The 14,671-nt window shown below is 33.5% G+C and overlaps 1 long non-coding RNA gene across 2 annotated transcripts; it reads right to left on the reverse strand.

The window, feature by feature from the left end:
- Positions 1-10,101: 10,101 nt before the first annotated feature.
- LOC148629671 (uncharacterized) lies at positions 10,102-13,201 on the reverse strand. 2 transcript variants are annotated; one of them, XR_015919365.1, is made up of 3 exons: positions 13,157-13,201; positions 12,031-12,251; positions 10,102-11,175 (listed from the first exon to the last, which is right to left on the reverse strand). It is a non-coding gene; the product is annotated as an uncharacterized LOC148629671 (long non-coding RNA). The 2 variants fall into 2 exon arrangements; XR_015919366.1 differs by having other exon boundaries at positions 11,987-12,251.
- Between the last annotated feature and the right edge of the window lie 1,470 nt (positions 13,202-14,671).

Consider the following 14,671-nt stretch of genomic DNA (forward strand, 5'->3'; position numbering starts at 1 on the left):
AAGGGATGTGACGTTTTGGGAGCGAATTTCCGACAGTGAATTTTTAAGAGCATATTGCACGTGTGAATAATCGATATATGCTATCTGGTTAACTATGGGTGGCATAAAATAAATTTAAACATACTTAAATGTTGACCATGCCATTTTCCCCCAGTCAATCAGATAATGATAATATTTGATCGGGGTTATTAGTGTTCGTGTTTCTTTTTTTTTTTCGGTTTTACAAAAATTTTAACGATACAGTAGATTCTTTTTTTTACTGCAGAATATTTGCAAATTTTCACAAAGTCTTTAATCAAATGTTGAATTTAACTCGATATTATCAGGTCAGCAGTTTACGCATGTCCGTCGAAAATAAATATTTTCGATTGAACTCGTTTTATCTATTATTTGAATACGTCAAGCGCTTGTGTTAGTGCATTCAGAAGCATATACATTGTATTTCTTTTGAAATCTTCAAGTCACGTTCTGGCCCTTTGTTTTATTTATCGCATGATTTATTGCTTTGTGATATAAAATTCAAGATCAAATTTTCAAATTTCAAGAAAAATAATTGATAATGTCGTATATTTTATCACAACCTTAATCCATTTTGTCAATGTATTATATTTGTCCAAACTCAAGATGCATTAGTGGAGGAACGTCAACGGTACGGAACTGGAGCTGCTTTGGAGTTTGATATTTGTCCAATATTTCCAACTTATATACTACAAAACATGATACTTAATTAAAATGATTTCGCCGTAATGTAAATAGTATTTGACACGTGCATTGTTACTAGATTATTACTGGGTTATACTCACTTGCAATATGGCGAATGCCGCTGGCGGAGCAAGACATGCTTACCCTTCCGGAGCACCTGATATCATTCCCAGTTTGTTGTGAGAGCTCATATTGCCAGTGCTTTAGTTAGTTATTTTGTGACGTATTGTTTCCCTTATCTTCAGTTTTTAATGAGTAACCTTTTTTTTATTCGGTTTGCTACATCGTAGGTCGTCTCCGTTTCATGTGTTCATGGCTATGCCATCTTTTTGAATTTTGACGTATTTGAATCATTCTACTGTTGACGCTTTAATTTTTTTTTTTTGTTTTTTTTTCCCGATATTTATTTTGAAGTTTAAGTTTGTGGAGTTAAGATAATTTTTTTTAAAGAATTCATTTACTGATAGGAGACTGGTCGATAGTTTGTCCATCAGTTATAAAGAACCCTGAAAAACATACTTAACTCGGTTATCTTGGTTAGGACGACAATCTCCCCCGACCCAAAGTTAAGGGTTTACTATGATTGATATTGATCATTCTGTATGAAAGTGTATCGGTACTATCAAAATTGTATTACAAAAAGGTTGTACTTAAAAAGTTTTGTACCATGCTTTTGTCGCCAAAAATGGGGAGATAGAAAGTCTGATGAAGAAAACAATTAATGTAATATACAAGAAGTCTTCAAAGATATTTAGCTTGTATCAACAGGCCTCTTTGTGACGATGTTCACAAGTTCATTTTTTTAGTTTCCATTACTGCCAGATATGCTGTTACTTTCAGTAACATTTTTTTCATAAGGCTAGATAACCAACATATGTTGTTTAAGCGTATTTTGCTCTGATACTAATGAGAAACAAACCGATTAATTTGATATAAACGTCTGTTTTAGTATCAATATCTTCTTTTACAAATATGTCCTTGTTGCCCGCGTTCATTTGTATTCACATTCAGACGAAGGCTTTTATAAAATAGTATTGATCGAAATAGCTAACAGTCCATCACGATCAGGGCAATTGCGGACGATGACTCGACGCCATAAAAGAATTTGATTAGAACAGATTTTTTTTAGTTTTTAACGTGTGTGTAGAATGAAGATATCTTAATTAGATTGATCAAAATATCAAATTAGCAGATGTTGATTGGAAAAAGATAGCTGTCGTATTCGATAGCGTCTTATCTAACCAATGTTCGGAAACGTTTATATCAAGGACGTCTCCACATTGTTCAGAATTAGAGGTTTCTGACAAATTTTGATTAGCCTATGCTTTCTCAAATGATGATGAATTACATTGGATGGTACGAATTGGATGTAATCTTACGGTTATAATAACTGGTAGAGGTTTGTTATTGTTTCAATAACATTGAATAATTAAAAAGGTAGACTGGTTGTGGGGCGGGATAACGAAATTGGTTTTACACGACAAAATATGTTTCTATGTTACTTTGATAATAGCTGGATTATCAATCCCAAAAAGTAATCAAGAGAACCAAGATTCTAGCAGAAATCAAAAGAACTTAAACAAGGAACAAAGACCAGACACGGAAAACAGATAAACACAACAAGGAATACAAAGTAACTAAAATAATTCATACAAAGTAACAAAAGTAAATGAGCAACTCAGACTCCACTTAAAACTGGGAGCATGGACCAAATAATTGAAGTTTTGAGTTATCTCTCCTTAACCACTTTAGATGTTACAAGTCAGACAAGCAATTTGGAGAATCATCAATGCTCTAAATGAGTTTTGGAAATCTTTGAATTTGATGCATATATATATATTTATACATATTTTTACGCATATACTTTATAACCAGAGGTTTTGAAAAAAGATCAAGCAATATTTTATATTCCCACCGATTAAATACTTCAATAGAATTCGTTTTTCCATAATTTCAACCACCCCCATCACCCTAATATAAACGAAAAATATCTTTGATACTGTACCTTGTTTGTTTTCTTTATTTGTTTGTTTGTTTGCGTGTTTGTAATGTGTTTCGTTTTGTATATAATTTGTTCATTGTTCCAATTTTAAACATTCGTTTAGTTTATTTACTATGATTTAATTATTGTTCACTATAAAGGTTGGATGATACATACAAAGGTTGTAACATTGCTAATGAAGATGGATAGGAAGCTATTAATTTTATTTGTTTTGCTAATGTTTTTAAGTCGTATCATTTTTTCAAAGAATTTTAAATATGACATATATACGCGCTAACTAAAATGAACAATAACTGCTTATTATTCGCTACACGTATGTGTCTTTGTGTTGCAAATGTCAAACCACTGATGAACATACATGACTAAATCCGGACGAAGGAGATAATTAAACTTGCTTACAAGTGTCTACAAATACTTAGCTTTTAGAAGCAAATCAACCATATATGTCTTATATACTAGACCGTTTTCTCACGGTCGTTGACATTTAAAGAATGTGTTTTCACTATGGGCGTGAAAACTATTTTATACAAATTAAAGTACTTACTTCAATAAATTTGAATTTATAAATACATGTGTCGGAAGATGATCCTATTCAAATTTATTTTACGTAACTATTTACAAAGGTAAATAAGTCATGTGACGGCGTAAGTTTCTTTCGGTACATATCATAAAAAGTATTTATAGAAAAAACTTAATTTGAATATAAGTTCATGGTCATTCAATGTAGAACGTGTATTTGGCTTTAAGTTGTATAAGAGACGTCAAACTTACTCTTTGGCATGAAGAAGGTTATAAGAATATTTTACTGCGTATCATGTGATGGAAATTAAAGACAATAAAAAAGACTAAAATTTTTCAGACTGAACAAAACCTGTCAGAAAATAAGGTTCTGATAAGGTATGAACTTCCAACTGCATATTTCAAATTGAATGTTTTGCGCTTTTGCCTACAAACCACATGTCTATAGTATTTAATGTCCAACACATATGGTTAAATGATTATAAATGACATATGTACGCTTGAGACAAGTTCAGTTATTGTTTTTTTTTTATTATTCACGGACGTATGTTCCATTATTAATAATGACTATTCGGAGTTCATGGCTACTTTCAGGCAGTCACATACTTGTATGGTTATAATTTTACAAGAACTTTTCTGGTTACCAACCAAATTCACTCGCAACATTCAACCTGTATAGACATTAGACAACCTCTCATCACTCCACAGATTTAAAATTAAGCAAAAAATGTTTATTCACTCACAAATATGCCTGCTTGACTGCGTAAATCACGCGAGTATTTAAAAATATACATCTGAAGAAATAATTTCATCATACCACTATCACAAGGCATAAATTAGTTGGTATTTAGACATGGATTATTATACATTACGAAAGATGCAAATGCATTTTATTTATATAAATACGATCAGCTGATATGATTCAGAATGACCTAGAGATAAAGATAATCACACATTTAATTCATGTTTCTCTTACACGTACATGTAATTGCATATCTTATTTAGGTCTAATATACAACCTTTGAAGACGACAATACCGAAATCGTGGCATTAATTCATAACTTTGTATACTATGACATTTTCAAGTACAGTCCTATTTCGTAAATGAGGTCGGCTAATATTTAGAACTTGAACCTCGCTAGTTGTACCACTTTGGAAAAGAATGCTTATAGCGAACGTACCAAGTAGAAAGAAAAAAACTAAATACAAATCAACACACGGGAATAGATTTTTTAAACACGTTTATTTTTTAATTTTTATTTATCTATTCGTTATTGTTTTGTTTTGTTTTGTTTTTGTTTTTTTACTTTTATTTTGGTTTTGATTTTATTCTATTTCCTAAAACATGTCTCCCTTATTCGGTAGTCTGAATCCAACCCACAAGAAGTTATACGTTATATTTCCGTATGCTTTGGAGAATTACACGTTTGTTGTTGTTACTTAATAGTTTTTTTTTGCACTGAAACTTCGTATTGAAGTATTGATAATTATGAATTATTAAACTGTTTTCTTCCAACATTTGCACGTTTTTGTTAATCAATATAAAGAATTTATAAGAGCGTATCCGGCACTGAGTTTATCAATGAAAAATTTAAATTGTAAAATGAAAGAACTGTTGGGATATCCGTAGTCAGCCGTGCAAATCCTACATGGGTATTTTCGAAAATTTAACACGAAATGTCGATTATTCCACCTAAGTATCGGAAAAAAAACACAAAACGATAACGTCGGTTATTCCACTGAAACAAACCCTTATTGAATTACTAGTGCATCAACAAAATCGTTTCAGATTCAAATAATTCACATGAACTGAAATAAGGATTCATAACAGAAAATATTACAATACAGCAGGTGGCATTGCAAGAAGCAGGAAACCCCAACCTTTACAAAGTTTAAATGGCGTTGGTTTTTATTTTGTTTTCTTTTTCCTTTTGTTCTTTTTGGTTCTTTTGTGACGATATAATTTGCTATTCGTTTGTTATCATTTTGGTGTTCACAGTTTTGTTTTGTCCACGGACTGCCCTCGGGTATACCTCCAGTATTCTTTATGCTACAAGCCACTAATGCCCATAGGCTCCAATGATAATTTCACGAAGTTCAATGTGTTATGGAGCTTCTACCTTAAGTTTAACCTGAAGAAGACTATACATCGCCTAAATGCTGCATGCTTACACTAATAGTCCTACCTTGCAGTGTGACACCTCCTCCTAGAAGACAATGAGCCAAAAACAGAATGGGAATTCCCCTACATTTCATAAAAAGGGGTCTTTATGCAAAACTCACAAAAAATATTTAATTCAGTAAGTTACAGTGACCTCTTTATGTAGAAATAAAGGAAATGTAATTTTCTGCCATACACAAGCTCACTTGTGCAGATTTGATGTGCGCTTTTTCCACAACAACATAACACAAGTGCAATAAAACGTGTACGATTATTCTTGCGTCCGTTCTAAAAGCTCATTGGTTGAATTAGTGGTATGTAACCTAAATTTTGTCCAAGGACTGCCCTTGTTTGTACTTTTGGTAAATACATGTATTTTCAGACTTTAAGCCATGTCTCCCTACATAGAAGACGCTGTTATATACTTCTACAATTATTGTGTGCATTTTTATTGATATTGAAATGATATATCAATTACGAAATCGGAGTCATTATTATGAATAGTGCATTGAATTCTTACCGATTTTTCATGGAATACGATATATCATTTCGAACTGATCAATGAAACATCACAACAATTCATATTAGATATATCTTTCATGATTTTTATTAATTAGATGATGAATATCGAACTACTGTGCTGTACTGTGCTGGAATACTAGCCTTTCCGATCTTGTCCTCTGTAAGATCGGCTATTTTTGCGAAATCCTGAGAACCGTGCACTTGTTATTAGTGAAATCCTATTGAAAACATGAATACCGTATGATTTTTTTTACTTGTTTCATGAATCAATTTATAATTCAGAAACACATGTTATTCATATGTTTTGCATGGTGGTCCTAAACACATGAAAAATATATGTTGCAATTTTCCCTGGGTTCACATCTCTACATCTACGAAGAAGCTAAAGCAATCAAAATTGACAACAGATATGATTATTTAAATATTCATAAATATATAAATATTTGTACTGTTCTGAGTTGAACTGAGTGTTCTGGCGTTCTAATAAGTCAAAACTATCTTTTTTATTGTAGAGTTCTTCCTCCATTAATGACTTGTTCGCTTTTTTTTTTTTACAAGAGAGACAATTGCATGAAAGCTCTTGATCCCTTACATATCCGAGTTCATGTCCATGTGCAAACGACTACGATTTCTCTTGCATATTTAGTTTTTAGATAACAATCTCTATTCGAGGAATTACCCAAGAAATCAACGTATCGATAAAAACTGCTTGAAATAGTACATAATTGACAATTTGTATGCAAGACGAGACTACACTCGTGAGTTTTTACAAACTTCATTGGCTGAAAAGGCGTTATATTGTATTATGAAACAAGCTTCGAAAATAAGGGAATTGCTAAGACCAGCATGTATGTCTTCGTGGTATGTAAATCTTAAAGGTCATAGGTCATTGTTACTTAATATTCCCTCCTTTTTTAACCGGTCAGTAACGTATACTTCGGTGACTGAAATGGGGAAACAACAAAGGGGATGTAATCAATTGACTGTGTGTTTAACCGGTATTAATGCAAGGTGTATCATCGTATATGTTTTACTTAAGAATTTAATAGTGTAGTTATCCAAGTTACGCCTAGTGGAACTAATATCCACAAAAGGTCTCTCAGGACGGTCATATTCACAATATTCATATGAATAGCAATCACATAATCTTTAAGGTTTTGGACATAAAGCACTTGGTTTTATTTTCTGTTAAATAAGCATAAGACAAGTCATGCATTAGTCATAGTAGACCTTGATGACCAAACAATACCGACATATGTTTAAAGACCCCTGGTTTGATTCAGTTTTATCTGAATAAACATTCAACATTGTACTAGGAAGCACATAAAGTTTTGTTTGTATGTTTGTTTGGGTTTAACGCTCGAGCAGGAATATTCAGGCGATGAACATGAAGTGGATGATAAAATGAACATGAAATGTTGACGAAATGAAAAATGGGATGGGACACAAGGACAATAGGGTCGACAAATTTAGATTGCCACTGGGAATAGGGAGAATGGGTAGGGTCGGACAATTTAGCCTCCTGTGGCGGAGCCCTATGGTTCCTACTCCGGGAGAATACCACAGTAGGGATTTTTAACGTGCAAGGAACGTGGCATCTTTCCCAACACGGTGCACCAGTATGGTTTTGGGTCAGGTTTTCCGTATTATAGCCTGACAACCCCAGCATGTAACACAACAGGGGTACCCCATTCCACAACCTGGGGCACACATCGCAGTTGGTCTGTGGGCAGAGCGCCCTAGCCCCCGGCTAAGGTTCTGAGCATTATTTAGTCGCCTTTTACGACAAACTTAGCGCTGCTGCAAGCCTATTCTTTTGACACCCGGACCTGCACAGGACTGAAGCACATAAAGATCACTTGTCATATTCATTTATTTATCTTACATACATGTTTTTGTTTTACCCAACATGTATTTATGATATGTAAATTTTTATATATTAAAATATATTTACATCGGCAGAAATTTAACTAAATCCACTGTATTTACTTAAAACTAACCTTAACTGTTTTTCTTGACATTGTGCAAATTTTGTGGTGTGTGTTGCCAATATATCAGAATATGTCATGTTTACGACATGAAAATGGTTTTATAAATAAAACAATGACTATTTTTAGACGCATACAACCTTGAGATATCTCAGTTGGAACTTCCCAGTCTTTTTTTCTAAGTGAATAAGAACACTTAAACAAAGTGTTGTAGATTTACAGATCTCAAACCAGTGTTTACACAGATACATGTAGATTTGCAGATCTCAAACCAGTGTTTACACAGCTACATGTAGATTTGCAGATCTCAAACCAGTGTTTACACAGATACATGTAGATTTACAGATCTCAATCCAAAACTAGCTAAATACGGATCATTTGGTTTTTGACCATTGCTATTCCACTGTTTTATGTTTTTACTTGAGTTGCCTTGCATTTTTGTATCATTATATATTATGAGCTTAAACGAGTATTGACAATAACATCTGAATATCGGCAAAACGTCATGTTTTAGATGTAATGAGATGAAAAAATATTTATTTTAGCTGAACCTGCAAAAGGATATTCGTGAAGCTGAAATATAGGACATATTTTATAAACATTTTATTAATTTAGTATAGACTAAAACTCTAAAGTATGAAATGCAAATGGCATTGATACAAGAGGGACGATCATATTGAGGTGTGCTACGATGATGAATGATATCACATACCGACCATACAATACATGTAATTAATCATAATTATTTTGGTACTAAGATTTGTTTATCATATACAGACACTACTTGTATGATTAACTTCGACATTACGGGTTTTTTTTTTTGTTTTGTTGTTGTTTTTTTTTTTTGTTTGTAAGTTTGTTTGTTTTGTTTTTTTTTATTTTATTCTTGTCCATTGGAAATGCGAGGAGCAGCAAGGTTGAACTTAATGGTAGGTTATCAGCTATATCTGGTGTATACAGAGGACTATGGTGTGCTAATGGGGACTCATAGAAAGTCTGAACATTAATTATTGCTCGTTTTATGAAGTTGTCCATATGCACCTGTCTAGGTTATTCGACAATTAGCTTAATACGAATGACAGTGACAACAACATGCAACAGAACAATATGGTACTGTTCCATCCTCCATTACCGGGGAAGTAGATTAATTGTTTTCTTCTAGTGACCGGTCGTTAGCTCTTGAGATTTGAAAAGGAATAGTTAAATAAGGAAAATGATGACTGTAATTAGTATTTCTGTCGTTTTTCATTAGTGTCTCGTATTAGCTGGTCTTCATGATTCTTTCCTTTAATCATTTTGGATGCTAGGGATTTGCCGGGTTGCGCTCGACGGTTTTGACCTTAATCAAAGCAATTATTAATTCATTATTTAAATACCCACAGGTTTCGAATTAACCAAATGGATAACAAATCATATTTGTATAAGTTTGAGCAAAATGATACTTGTTCATCTGCTCTCAATGCGTATTTGATTTATCAACTATTTTTTTTTTTTTTGGTTCTGCCGAAAAAGTTCAATGTTAATTTTTAAAATGATAGAAATAGCTATTCGTTGTAATTACCAGGTTCCGTAAATAATTAATTGTCATTGGCCAAGTTAACATTAATTGCAGCAAGAATCGTCTTAATTTTATTCTTAAAACGATCTTGCGTGGTTGTATTACCTGTAGTGTATCTTGATATTCTTTTTCCGACGCAGTCGGTATAGTTCCGCTTTTTACTCTTTGACCTTAAGGGTGCTCTTCTAAGGAAACGCAACTCACCTGATCGCAATTCTGTTTCTCGAATGGCCAAATACTGATAACTTAGTGGCGTACCCCCCCCCCAAAAAAAAAACAAAAAACAAAAAAGGTATCGAAAACTTGAAATAGCGTTCAAAAACTGTATCGAAAATTTGAATTGCTTGCAATATGTTATTTTCTTTAAAGAAATGTTGAAACTTAGAAGTAAATTTTTTTCTGAGTCGGCTATTTTTTTAAAGATAATACTTGTTTTTTTCATATGTACTAATTAATCGGCATATACTGAAATTGTGCGCACATGCATTGTTAATCGTCGGATGAATCTTAGTTACCCTTGCCAAAAATGTATCTTCATATCTCGAATCACGTAGTACTCATTGGTTGTAAACGGTAGTTCCTGTTGTTTTAATCAAAGCTATTCAACTAAAGGTTTCAGCAAATTAAAGAAAAGGCAGATATAAATCACTTTAACGAACTGTCATGTTTATACCGCAAAAATGCAATTCTATGATGAGAACACACGCAAACTTTTCATATGTCACATCGCACACGGACATATTGCTTTACATTTCTCGATTAAAACATAAAAGAATGAACAATGTAAAAAATGTAAATATACTATAAAATGATTTTTTGTGCACTTGTTCATTACAATTCATAAAAAAAGCACTAGTTCAATGCTAACAATACTTCTCTCCGTTTAATTTGACGCAATTTTTATGTAGGAAGATAATGAAATGCATATCATATACTATTATAACACAGTAATGCCATACAAACTTTATCAGAAAAGCATTCCTACAAATTGGCAAGTAAGATCAAGTCGGGCATTTTTTAGGTTGAATTGTACCTATAATTGACAACGAGTGATGATTTTAGTTGACATTCACTTCCCAACTGTATTAATTTAGGCACACGTGTTGCGCTTTGCCTGCAGGTACACACCTGGTGTAGACAAATGCGCAGTGTTTTAGCAGCTGGTCAGTATTATTGATACCATCTAACCAAAAAAAAAAAACACGGAACAGGGGGCCAATTACGGATGTTTTCACAACCTGGCTAAGCCATAATTTTGGTTCATTTAGAGAAATAATTTCAAACCTCCGAAGAGTAATAACAAATATATAAAGTACCAAAAAAAGTAATTGATTTCTGTCAATAACCTTCGATCGATTCTTCTAAACCCAAAGCCAATCCTGATTCCCCGGCTGTTAGTCTTGCTATGTTTGTTGTTTTCGCCATTTTGTTCGATTTTGCCATTTTGAAGTTTGCGGTATGCCTGCAATCTTTAAAAGGTAAAAAACACCCGTACATGTAAATAGACGTTTTGACTACTTTGAGATGTCAAAACAATGCAACGTCCATTTTAAGTTCAAAAACATGTTGTGACTGACGTATGCTCCACTCAATAAAATCCTTTAATATCGCAACATTATTGAGTTCATTCTTTACTTTCATTCTTTTAGAACTGTTTCATTCTTTACTTTAGAACTGTTCCATTCTTTTCATTCACTCTTTTGAGGCTGACTTTATAGCTGATCTGATCAGAAAGAAAGAATATCGTTTGGCTAGATCCTTCAATCTCAGTTTCCGCTATATAGATGACGTATTATCTTTAAACAATCCTAATATCGGGGATTTGATACATCGCATCTACCCAAAAGAACTTGAGATAAAGGATACTACAGACACTGTGAAGTCATCCTCATATCTTGACCTACACTTAGAAATCGATGGTAAAGGAAAACTATTGACCAAACTTTACGACAAACGTGATGACTATTCATTCAGAATTGTCAACTTTCCTTTCTTCTGTGGCAACATCCCTTCGGCTCCTGCGTATGGAGTGTTCATATCACAACTCATACGTTATGCCAGAGCTTGCCGAAACTACGCAGACTTTTTGTATGGCGCTAGAACTCTAATAAATAAGCTTCTGGAACAAGATTATGTTGCTACAAGATTGAAGTCATCACTACAGAAATTTTATGGTCGTCATCATGAACTCGTGGATCGTTATAGTGTATCCATCTGCACCATGAAAACTGATTTATTCGACGGATCATAGTTTTCCTTTCCTCGTTTGTCTACCCCGGACTTGACTTTTTATGAGCAACTCGGCGGATGTTTCTAGAAAAGCAGAGGACGCTTACCCTACCGGTGCACCTGGTCCATGCTCCCAGTTTTTAGTGGAGTCCGAGTTGCTCATTTGATATTGTTGCTTTGTGTGTATGATTTTGGTTGCTTTGTGTTCTTTGTTGTGTATGTCTGTTTCCATGTCTGGTCTTTGTCCCTGGATTGCATTCTTTTGATTACCGCTGTAACCTTGGGTCCCTTGATTATTCTTTTACATTAGACTGTTTCGTTCTTTACTTCAGACTGTTTCATTCTTTACTTTAGAACTGTTTCTGTTTCATTCTTTAAAAGTGTAGGTTCGTATTGATTCAGCTCTTTTATACTATAACAGAATCCTTATCAGTGAGGTGATGCTTCCACATTAAAAGACATATGTGCATGACAGTATTTGGTAAATGGTATAGTCCAGACGAAGTGTAGGTCACATCGACTTTATGCTTCCGCGGACTATTTCGACACCAGTGATTTTTTGTAAGACATCTAAAACCGAAAGCATAAAGTAATATATAGTTAGTACATCAAGTTTGTGTCGTTTCTGACAAACAAAATAACATGCACATTATCTTTCACTTTTATATTATCTTTCCTCATTTACAATGTCTTGTACATTCACAAGAAAAGGTATTAAGCTCGTTTTTTTTATTTTCAAATATGTATATATAACGCTGTGAAAGTTGTATAAAATACAAATTCAAAGCGTTCGCATTTTCAATGGGAGTCTAGTCCTTATTTTGTAAAAGTTTTATTATTTTAATATTGCTACTAATGAAATAACTTTCGTAAATTTTATTTAGCTATGTTTTAAATTGTGTTAATTTGTGTATGAATGTATGACGTATTTGAGTCGGAGTAGTAGTATTTGGCAGAAGAAAGTTCCTTGCAAGTCAATTAAAATATTCCTTGTTAAGCACTCGGGCTTGGTAAAGGGGAAATATTGAACATCGTCTATTTTAAGGCCCTGCTCAAATTTGTGAAAAATAAATCAAACGAGTTTCAGCACAAGAAAAATATAACATAGAATAGAATGAAACGCCGAAAAATCGGTAACGTGCCCTACAAAGACCAGTATAAATCACGTGTATCGAGAAACCTGGTCTACTTTTTACACAGAAATACAAAATATAGGTAAATATGTAAAAAGTATGGCCCTCCTTTCTTAAGACTTCGTGCTGATATCAAAGATCTTCTATGCAAGGTATGGAATATTCAATGAAATAATTTTAAAATCTTTTCCATATTTAGTACCAATTGTACAGTACGACCTTATGAGCGAAAGGTACTTGATAAGTAAGTACAATAGGATGATACCTGAAAGTTGTAAATAAATCTTGGCACCCCCGGATTGACTACCATGTCTATTTACGGCAATAGCTAGAACAACTAACCTGATGATGGAAGACCCTGGTGACTGTGTGCACAACATCGGTACGACAAAACGAGTGCTATATTGTTTAACCCTGACCGAAATTGTTTAGATTGTTGTAATTTGTTTAAACTAAATACCAACAAATATCCATAATCAAGAATTATAATAATATCAGCGGGTAAATGTCAAGGTTCGAACAAACGTGTCATTCGTTAGTATTTCAGGAGGATATTCTTTAGACTTTGGGCTCTGCTTTACCGGATGTGAAACACTTCACAATGCATGTGCACTACTAATTATACCGATTAACATTAAAGGCGGGGTATAGCATTGAGAGTGGTAGCCTCGAAATGTACCCTCTGCGTAAGAGATGGTCACGCCACGGGCACGGGTTTGTCATTACTATGCACGTGAAATGCTTTAATGAATAAAAGGAAGATTTGCCCCTGGGTTACCTAAGTCGCTTGTCTATAAAATAATTACATTTTAATAATAAGGTTGGCATGGTCCGCAGTCATGACAAGGAACAGCATACGAGGCCGACATACGAATGAAATATATGGTGCGGTATCAGGGTAAAAATTAAGCGTATAAGCATACGCTTAATTCGATTAATGCATACGCTGAAATCGAATTATGTATTTGCTAAAATATAAAAGCATATCCTGAATTCGAATAAAGCATATACTTAAATAATTTAGCATATACAGAATTCGATTTCGGCATATGCATAAATGCATAACTACTGACGCATCTGCATAAATGCGTATTGTTTACCCTGAAATGGTCCTTAATGTCCTTCGTAAAAATCGGAACATCCCTGTTTTTAATCAAGCGTATCACAAAGTCGTATATGAACAGTTCGCGATCACTCAGAAACAATCATCTGCTGGAGCTACCAGGATCATCACAATGATAGTTCAACTAAGTATGAAAACTCGAAGAATTTGCATTTGCATCAAATATTAAAAACATCCATGAACTAGGTTAAATTTGTCTTTCTTAATAATTAATTTAACTTCCGGTCTTTATATTCCCTTTTGTTTCGTTATTGTGTATCATTACATGTTTTCATTGGGAATTAATTTCAAATGAATCAACTTTTTGTATATCTGTCAGCGTTCAGTATGTCCTTCTTCAAAAATCTTTGTGCGTCAACCTTCGTGAATTGAATTCGCCATACCTTTCTATTTGTTCCTTTACTAGAGACTCTATTTTTAAATCAACCGAGAATTTCAAAGTTGATTATTTAAAAAAAAAGAAAAAGAAAACAAAAAACTTGGCAGCAAAAATCAAGTCAATGATACACGTATTTATGACAATCACGTCAAATTATACAGAATTAACACATGTACACATACTATTTATACTTGATTACACGATGCGATATGAATTTATTTTTATAGAAAAGCAGCCTTGACCGGTCACCTCTAGTTCCGTATACTTGTGTATTACACACGTCATGCTAGAGACTACAGCTGTTCTTATTTTGTTTGTGACAATGTTACATGTAACCCTTCGCTGTGACTTTGGT

The sequence above is a fragment of the Perna viridis genome, chromosome 1, assembly GCF_037379345.1.
Source record: "Perna viridis isolate PV_CMFRI_1.1 ecotype Kerala chromosome 1, ASM3737934v1, whole genome shotgun sequence".
NCBI classification, from domain to species: Eukaryota; Metazoa; Mollusca; class Bivalvia; order Mytilida; family Mytilidae; genus Perna; species Perna viridis.